Genomic DNA, 9,747 nt, shown 5'->3' with positions numbered 1-9,747 from the left:
GTAATGGATAAGAACATATCATTGAGAGAAGCGACCCTGTTTCCCTGAAAATAAGCCACCTTCTGAAAATTAGACTTAGTGCAATTTTTTCAGGCTTAGAAATATAAGGCCTCCCCTGAAAATAAGACCTAGAGGCAGCCATAGGATAGAATCACTGGGGGAGATTTATCAGAAGAGTCTGAGAGCACAAATGTTCTACTTGCCCATTGCAACCAATCAGAGCTCAGCTTTCATTTTCCCACAGCTGTTTATAAAATCAAGGCTGAGCTCTGATTGGTTTCCGTGGGCAACCATAAGGTTTTTATGGCAGCCATCAAGGGTATTTTCTTCTGACACGCGCATCAAAAGAAGATTTTTGGACATCGGGTCCTGCTGGTGCCGGGCTAGGCTGTGTCATCACAGTCCAGGTTTGGAAAAACTCAGATCCCGGGTGTTTACCCCCTTACGCACCGTGGTCAAGCATGACCGCAGAATGTAAGTGTGTCCCCCTTGACTCAGGTGTAATCCGAGGGTGGGAAATGCATTGGCCACAGTTTCCGCCAGCATAAAGATGACCAGCTATACACACTAAGCTAACTAGGAATAATGTGCAGCCGTCCCTGCCCCTCCGGCTTCTAAATTCTCCATAGGAGAAAATGGTCATCCTAGGCCAAATGATGGAAGTGTCCACCCTGTTGTACATCTCTGTGATAAAGGGGCAGTGAAGCAGGAAGTGCTCCATTCTTTCCAGCAGGCCCAGGGGACACCCCTTTTCATCCGAGTTCCTGTTCTTCAGATTGTCCCCACACACACAGCTTTCCATGCCAAGCCAAGTCCCAAAACTTCAAGGGGATCCTGATGGAATTCAGAACTCTTAAACCCACCCAGATCCAGATTCCATCAGATGCAGGGTCATCTGATCTCTAACTGGCTATTTTATGGTCAGGAATCTCTGGCTGATGAGGTAAAAGATTCACTTTACATATCAAGAAAATGGAGCAGCACTATTACTAGTAAATTACTTAATATCCTGCCCCACACACTTACACAAAATTACAAAAAACATAAAGTAAAGTGGCCAACCCCTATAAAGGAAAACTACCATGAGGAATCACATATCAGAAGTAGAGGTGATGGTAGATTCCTCCTGCTGCCTCTGCCCTAATCTGTAATGTAATAATCCTGGAACCTAACTTGTTATAAACTTTATTTTAGTACTATGTAAATTAACTGCAGAGGCTAGTGGGGTGTGGAGCAGCCTTAGCCCCGGCCGGGATACTCCACGCCCCAGTAGCCTCTGCAGTTAATTTACATATTACTAAAATCGAGATTTTAACAAGTTAGGTTCCAGGATTATTAAATTACAGATTAGGGCAGAGGCAGGTAGAAGGAATCTACCACCAGATTTACTTCTAATGGTAGATTCCTAATGGAATCCTTTAACTCGGATTAGGAACTGTAAATATACAGTAAGCTTGGTTCAGGTACTGTATCTATGTAATAATCTTGGTTCTGGTATTGTATCTACAATGGACAAAGTACCAAATCTTTGTAGTAAAGTTGAATCTGACATTGTATCTATGTAGTAAAATTTTAAACTGTGGGGGCATAAGGGCCAGTGCCTCTGCCTTAATACACCACAAGTCACTTCTACATAAGACATGTAATAAAATACTGATTGAAGTATCTTTATGTTAAGAAGGGGCAGATTTATCATACACTGGCACCTGCCAGATCTCTCTGGAAGGTTCTGGCCTTCTGATAAATTCTGGTGGGCAGCTGCAATGAGCAGTGCCAGTTGGGTACTTGTATGCTAGCCCTGACCTGCATTCAAGCGTAGGCTATATAAGACTTTTGGAGGCCCACTCTGCTGCTGACCACGCCCCCTTCACACCTTTCCACGCCCACTTGACATGGAGGTGGCTTAATGGGGGAAATAGGGGGAATTTCATGCGCCAGAAATTGCACATACTTCAGGGCTTGTATGCCAGATTTTAAATATCCAAGCCCTGATAAATGTGTCCCCAAGTTTGTTTGCAGATACCATTGAAAAAAATATTCACTATATAAGAAAAAATATTATATCACCTTAAAACACAGCATACTCTATTCCTAATGCAGAAGACAGGCTTTTTTTTTAGACAAATAGACATGGATGCCTCCAGTATGTGGCGGTCACTGCACTGGTTGCCCGTCTTTTTCCAAATACATTTTAAAATAATCACCCTCATACACAAAGCTCTGCACAATGCTGCACTGTCCTACATCTCCTCTCTCTCGTTTCAGTTTATTACTCAACCTGGCTCTCTGATCCGCTAGTGATCTGAGATTCTTCTCTTCCTTAATTTGAACCGCCCAGACTCATCTCCAGGACTTCTCCCAAGCAATTCCCTGGAATGGCCTTCCCTGAATTATTAGACTAATACCAATGTGCTCTTAAAACCAATCTCTTAAGGCAGGGCTATCACATTCCCTAACTGCATGCAACTTTAACTCTCTCTTTAGTGACCCATTCTGTGTCCTCCTCCTGTCTGTTATTTGGTAAGCACCAGATACCAAGCTCCAGGCTTCTCTGCAGTCCCACTGACCTTGGACTTTGTATATAAGATGCGGCTGATGATGGGCTCCAGCAGCATTTTTATTTATTAAATTATTATTTAAGAATGACTGGACCATTATAAAAGCTCTTATACCTCTTGTGTCCCCCCTCATCCTCATAGACTGTAAGCTCTTGTGTCACCCCTTCATCCTCATAGACTGTAAGCTCTTGTGTCACCCCCTCATCCTCATAGACTGTAAGCTCTTGTGTGTCCCCTCATCCTCATAGACTGTAAGCTCTTGTGTCACTCCCTCATCCTCATAGACTGTAAGCTCTTGTGTCACCTCCTCATCCTCATAGACTGTAAGCTCTTGTATCACCCCCTCATCCTCATAGACTGTAAGCTCTTGTGTCACTCCCTCATCCTCATAGACTGTAAGCTCTTGTGTCACCCCCTCATCCTCATAGACTGTAAGCTCTTGTGTCACCCCCTCATCCTCATAGACTGTAAGCTCTTGTGTCACCCCTTCATCCTCATAGACTGTAAGCTCTTGTGTCACCCCTTCATCCTCATAGACTGTAAGCTCTTGTGTCACCCCTTCATCCTCATAGACTGTAAGCTCTTGTGTCACCCCCTCATCCTCATAGACTGTAAGCTCTTGTGTGTCCCCTCATCCTCATAGACTGTAAGCTCTTGTGTCACTCCCTCATCCTCATAGACTGTAAGCTCTTGTGTCACCCCTTCGTCCTCATAGACTGTAAGCTCTTGTGTCACCCCCTCATCCTCATAGACTGTAAGCTCTTGTGTCACTCCCTCATCCTCATAGACTGTAAGCTCTTGTGTCACCCCCTCATCCTCATAGACTGTAAGCTCTTGTGTCACCCCCTCATCCTCATAGACTGTAAGCTCTTGTGCCCCCCCCCCTCATCCTCATAGACTGTAAGCTCTTGTGGCACCCCTTCATCCTCATAGTCTGTAAGTTCTTGCACAAAAGTCCCCCAATCTTATTGTTTCAACCAGCTATGGGGGAGATGTATCAATCTGTCTACACCAGAAAACTTGAGTAATTTGCAAACTAGACCAGACTTATAGGAGGTGAGAAGTACAACTAACCAGTCTTAGGGCTCTTTCATATTGGCGTTGATTTTCCACATCCATGGTTCAGTGATTTCCACGGATGCCTCACAAAAGCCATTGATTTCTATGGGCGTTTTCACATTTGCTTGTATTTTCACTGATCCTTTGTCTGTGGAATAAACGATGAAACATATCCAATTTTTTTTCACTGATGTGGATCAGGGAAGGCAATAGAAGGCTATGGGTCCCCCAAAAAACGAATGAAACATCCGTTTTTTTCACTGATGATCATTCTCAAAGCAATGTTACACTTTCAGGTTTTTTTTTTGCAAACACAGAGACAAAACGGAAGAAAAACGGAGACACAACACAACAGATCCGCAACTGAAGCTGAATTCCAACATCAACGCCAATGTGAAAAAAAACATTATACTGCACCAGATTAATCATCCAGCATCAGACACAATGATAAATCTGGCGCAGCAGAAGACTGTCTACTTCTACTCTGCAGAAACGTATTATGGAAATTCCAGGTAAAGACTGATTTATAAAGCGCTATAGAATATGATGGGGCTATAAAAATAAAGCATATTATTATTCTCATTCTTCTTCTTATTCTTCTTCTTATACATTCAGAACCTATACATATATAGAACATATATTATTTTATTATATATTATTTGTATGAATCGGTAAAAAAAAAAGAATACTGCTTTGTGCCTATATAACTAAGTTTTCTAAAGAGAAAACTAAAAGTCATCTCCTGCTCATAAACCCACTGTTGTTATTTTACAGGCTGCAGGGTGTAGTACCCAATAGTTTCCTCTAGAGGGAGCCTGGAAGTTCCCATAGAAGTGACACGCACCAGGCTCCTGCAGCTTCCCCACTAGTACAGGGCAGTAGCCAGCCCTGGCTACAAGGATCTGATCCCTGCACCCTCACCCGGCACCCACAGGACTACAGTGACCTGGATCTGATCCCTGCCATTGCCAGCCCCAGCCTGAGAGGAGCCCCAGCTGCAGGGAGAGGTCCCATCTGACAGCTGACACCAGGGGGAGAGAGAGGAGCTTGTTGATCTGCACAGAGCTGCCCTGCAAATGGACTGATTTCTATTGCAACCAATAAGTCAGCCCCGGCAACCCTGCTGTGTACATGGTATGTTGGCTCAGGGGCATGATGGGGTCTGGGAGGGTTGGCATAGGCACATCTTGGTACAGGGGTCATGCACTGACCCCTCTGTGGAGCATGCTTTTCTTCTATGCAGTGTGTGTATAGGGTATGGGGTATGCACTGTGTCACGCTGCAGCCTGGTACAAACTCTACAACCAGAGCTTCATCCTGCAAAACTTTTCTGATGGCACCAGGAGAGGTTGTAAATGCAATGGGCATTCAGGCATCAGTGCCCAATGTCTCCAAGTCATCAGAAACTTTTCCTGATGTGACTTGTTACAATGTATCGACTTGTTTATAAAACCATTGTATTTGTATCTGTTACTTGTTATATATGTTATACATAGCACCAAACAGATACTTGGTGTAGTACACAACATCCGCATGTCCATGTGATATGTATACACATATATCAGGGGCAGTTTTATTGGTGGTCATGTGTCCAATCAGTACTAATAATACTAATAATAATATTAATAGAATACAAAACTGCTGATTTTGCTGATATTATTCAGAGTTATCTGTTTGTATTTATACACATTTCCCTTTTTTTTGAAAATGCATAAAATTATATTATTTTTAATATTATAAAATTTGATTGAAGCGATTAACTCATTTAATTGATTTGTATTGGGATGATATCTGTGCAATTTATTAGACTTATTTTGTTCACATTTGCTTTTTGAGCTAAATATTGCAGCATTCTTTGCTATTTTATTTTATCCAGAGGGGGAAAAAAATGCAATAAATTATATTTCCATCAATGTTGTACAAAAAATGGTATAAATAGGAAACAAAGTAAATTGAAAGTCGCCTGTATTTACAGTGGTTGTCACATCGGTCCATGCTGAGCCCTATGTAGTTAGGTGTCACAGCGTGCAATCTGTGCACTCATATACATTTCCTGCAGTGACCACAGAGGAAATGTAGTAGTAAATATATGGACAGTAATACATGGACAGGCGGCATCTCCCAGCCCAGCTGAGTGCAGCCTATGACTATGATAAGGTTGTCTTTATTGTGATATATTCCGATTTTTTTTTTTTTTTTTTTTGCTACAGAATATTTTAAAGTCTTATCTGTGATTCAATCTTTATGCCTTTTTATGATCCGTAACATCTCCAAAAATTGCATAAAATAAGTGACAAAATCTGCAGATGTGACTATATCATAAGCAGTTGGGTAAGAAATTGTGGAGTATTGTGAGAACTGTAATGTTAGATTCAGTAGGGGCCATAAGTGATAAATGGCTGAGTAGGGGATAAGACAACTTCATGAAAGAGGATGATACAAATTGTTATTTTTGCTTTAGAGGAAAATACTGTAGAATACTTTTTTTGCAGTATTTAATAGGAACCTGTCACTATGAAAATTAAGTTTATTATGCAGGCAGTATGTTATAGAGCAAGGAGAACAGGACACTATGTAGGGTTCAATCTGAAGACATCATGTTATAGAGCAAGATGAACTGAGCAGCACATGGTGTCCTATCTGCAGGCAGTATGTTATAGAGCAGGAAGAACTGAGCCCTATATAGTGTCCTATCTGAAGACATCATGTTATAGAGCAGCGATGGCAAACCTTTTAGAGACCGAGTGCCCAAACTACAACATAGACCCGCTTATTTATCGCAAAGTGCCAACACAGAAATTTAATGTGTGATTTATACTCTTCTCTGCCACAGTTTTCATTGATACCAGCACCTGAGGACACCAATAAAGCAGAAAATAGTCCCAGGTAGAGCTGTCACTTTAAAATAGCTCTGTGCACAGCAAGTCCTGGGCTGTCTGGGACTGCAGGAAGATACCTGGAGTCATCTCTGGTGATGGCCTGAGTGCCCACAGAAAGGGCTCTGAGTGCCACAGGTTAGCCATCACTGTTATAGAGCAAGATGAACTGAGCCCTACATAGTGTTCTATCTGAAGACAACATGTTATAGAGCAAGATGAACTGAGCAGTACATAGTGTCCTACCTGCAGGCAGTACGTCATAGAGCAGGAGGAGCTGAACAGATAGGGCACTATGTACAATCTGCAGGTAGTATGTTATAGAGCAGGAGGGGCTGAGTAGATTATATGTAGTTTCTAACTGCAAGCAGCATGTTATAGAGCAGGAGAAGCTGAGCATATTGCACATACACTAAGGCAGTATGTTATAGAGCAGGAGGTGCTGAACAGTTGGCTGTCATACTTAATGATAGATAGCTTTCCTTTTACGAATGTGTACAGAGAAAAACAGTAGCTGTTACATCTCTTTCCCCTGGTTTTATATGTGGTTTGACTATTAGTATAAATTATAAATACAGATGTTTTACTTTGTGTAGGATCTCAGTCTCCAGTGTTATGTAGAGATTATCTGTACAGCAAGGAGTCCCTGTGTAACTATGTAACATGTCCTGGCGTCTCCTGGGACCGGTATCATGTGTATAAGCAGAGCAGTGACTGACGCTGGGTCAGGTTAAGCCCATGTTTATGCTGATGGGTGCACTCTGTTCTTGGCTCCTACCCGAAAATGTCCAGGCATCTGATAACTTCCCTGTAACTTTATGGTGGGAGAAAAAGTCAAGTGAGATATTATATATAAAAATGTAGAGCTGAATTTGTAAAGTAACTGTTAAGATATGACATTGTAATTGTGAGCGCTATGATTGCTATGGTGTGGACAGTATATACATGAACCTGCTCTGAGCCGTCCAAATAGGACGCGGATATCACATTGGACAATTGAGAAATTGTGTAAATTTTAGCTGTGCAGTGGTGCTCATCTCCCATACAATACTTCCACATGCCTTGGTGATTATATATATTACATGCTGCTTCCCATGCTGGGCTACGGGGGTTGTCCCCATTAGAATGCATGTAACAGACCTTCATAGAGCAATGTACGCCATGGAGCTTGTTACATGGACCATAAAGAATAACAAGAAGAGATAAACAGTTTCATATATACATATGTAGAACTTGTTAACTCTTGTACTAACCAAATTCCATCCTCCTTTTAGGCTTGGGAAACCACTGGGTATTAAAACGCAAAACGCGACACAAAAGTGGAGCAAACACTTCATAAATACATGTGCCAGATCCAAAGACACTTTTTCTAGTGCAAACTTAGACAAAGAAGTGTCGAAGACACAATGATATATCTGAGCCAATGGGGCAGATTTACTTACCCATCCCTGTGCGATCCCCGACTACAATGCACAGCTGCCGCGATTCACTATGAGCGTGTACCCGATATCCTGCATGTGTCGCTTCCCCGATCAGGTCCGCCGGAGTTCACCTTCTTCCTCCTGGTGTATGTAAGTGCATATTATGTGACTCAAATTTAAATGTTATATACCGCGCCTAGTATATACCGCGCCTGCGACACAATCCGATCATGTGCGACACAATCCCCTTTTAAATCCCTGTCCCGGCGGCGCGATCGCCGAAAAGTCGGAAAAACGCGACGGAAATAATAATAGTAAAAAATAAAAATAGTAAATAAGCCCCATTGTGTACAATCTGCGCAGCTCTTCAGCTTTTCTTCTGTTTAAAGGAAATTAACCATTTAAAAATATAAAAAAAACACCTACAAATACTCACTAGAATTCCTCTTTATCTGAATCCCTTCAGTGGTCTTCCCAGGATCACTTAGAAAAGAAACCACCTGTGGGGACGCGTATAATTAGCAGCCCGGAGTGCCGGACATCCTGTCCTCATGCTTTGTGCTGCTTATTATAAATTACTTTTCTGGGTGATCCCGTTGTGTTAAGACTAGCGACAGACAGCTCCCGGATCAAGATTAAGAGGAGTGGAGGTGAGCATTTGTAGGTGTTTTTTAATTTTTTTTTTTAATGGTTAATTTCCTTTAAAGGAAATATACCACCAGGATGAAGGATTGTAAGCCAGTCACACTGACATACTGGTGTGTGCCCCCTGTGGCAGGATCTGCTTTTTTTTAGCTTTTTTTGCCCTGGTTTTAACAAATAAAGGATTTAAAAATCAAGCAAATGAGCCTAAGGGGCTTCAGGCTATATTAACAGCTATGGAGTCCGGAGCCCCTTGGGCTCATTTGCATAAGACTATTTTTTTAATAACAAGAGCATAAGAAGCTAAATGAAGAGTGGATCCTGCCAGAGAGGGCACACACCAGTATGTAAGTATGCTTGGTTTACAAACCGTGATCCTGGTGGCAGATTTCCTTTAAGACGCTGGGGGAGATTTATCAGGAGTGTTTAAGAGCAGAGCTGTTCTAGTTTCCCATGGCAACCAATCCGAGCTTAGCTTTCATTTTCCCACAGCTGTTTATAAAATGAAAGCTGATCTCTGATTGGTTTCCATGGGCAACTAGCACAGTTGTACCTCATACACCTATTATAAATCTCCCCCAGTCTTCAGATAGGACTCTATACAATTTTCTCCTCCTGCTCTGTATCACACAGCCTGCAGCTCAGCCCAAAATGACAGATTTTACTTTAGGGCACCTGAGAAATTGCTCTGGTCTCCATACAGTCCTTTAGGACTGCCTGCTACACAGAAATTTATGTTACAACATTCGTTACTAGGAAATAGTTTATAGTGGTTTTATAGGGATATACATTAATCTTATGTAGATCTGATTGGGATGCTATCTGTCAGGACCAGGCGAACGGCTGCCAATGATACGCAATAATTGTTTTCATTGCTACATAAAATGATGAAAATTATTTACAAAATCAAACCCAATTATGATAAAAATTCCAATCTTTTCATCTTTGTAGCTATTGATTCTTTACTGTCCCAGAATTTGTGTTCTATTATGCGTTTTCATGATTATTACAATGTAGCAGTTTATATCTTATGTGATGAATGTGCCAATGTATGTTGTTGCTTGTCTGCTGATCTAATGTATATTCATGCTATTGAGGACTCACATTACATAGACATTTTCCACAGGGGTGGTAAAGGGAGCGAGAGAATCCATCTTGGTGCTAAGAATTGGCAACAAACCTTTTTGTGTA

The 9,747-nt window shown here is 41.7% G+C and overlaps 1 protein-coding gene across 2 annotated transcripts in view; it reads left to right on the top strand.

Moving 5' to 3' along the window:
• The first annotated feature begins 4,402 nt into the window (after positions 1 to 4,402).
• Positions 4,403 to 9,747, top strand: part of GHR (growth hormone receptor) — a 252,529-nt gene continuing 247,184 nt past the window's right edge. For both annotated transcript variants that reach the window (XM_072136690.1, XM_072136680.1), the window contains exon 1: positions 4,403 to 4,751. The gene's annotated coding sequence lies outside the window, so the exon portion shown is untranslated. The remainder of the gene's footprint in view (positions 4,752 to 9,747) is intronic.

This window comes from Engystomops pustulosus, chromosome 1, assembly GCF_040894005.1.
Source record: "Engystomops pustulosus chromosome 1, aEngPut4.maternal, whole genome shotgun sequence".
Lineage (NCBI taxonomy): Eukaryota > Metazoa > Chordata > Amphibia > Anura > Leptodactylidae > Engystomops > Engystomops pustulosus.
This window is presented reverse-complemented; position numbering and strand designations above follow the sequence as displayed.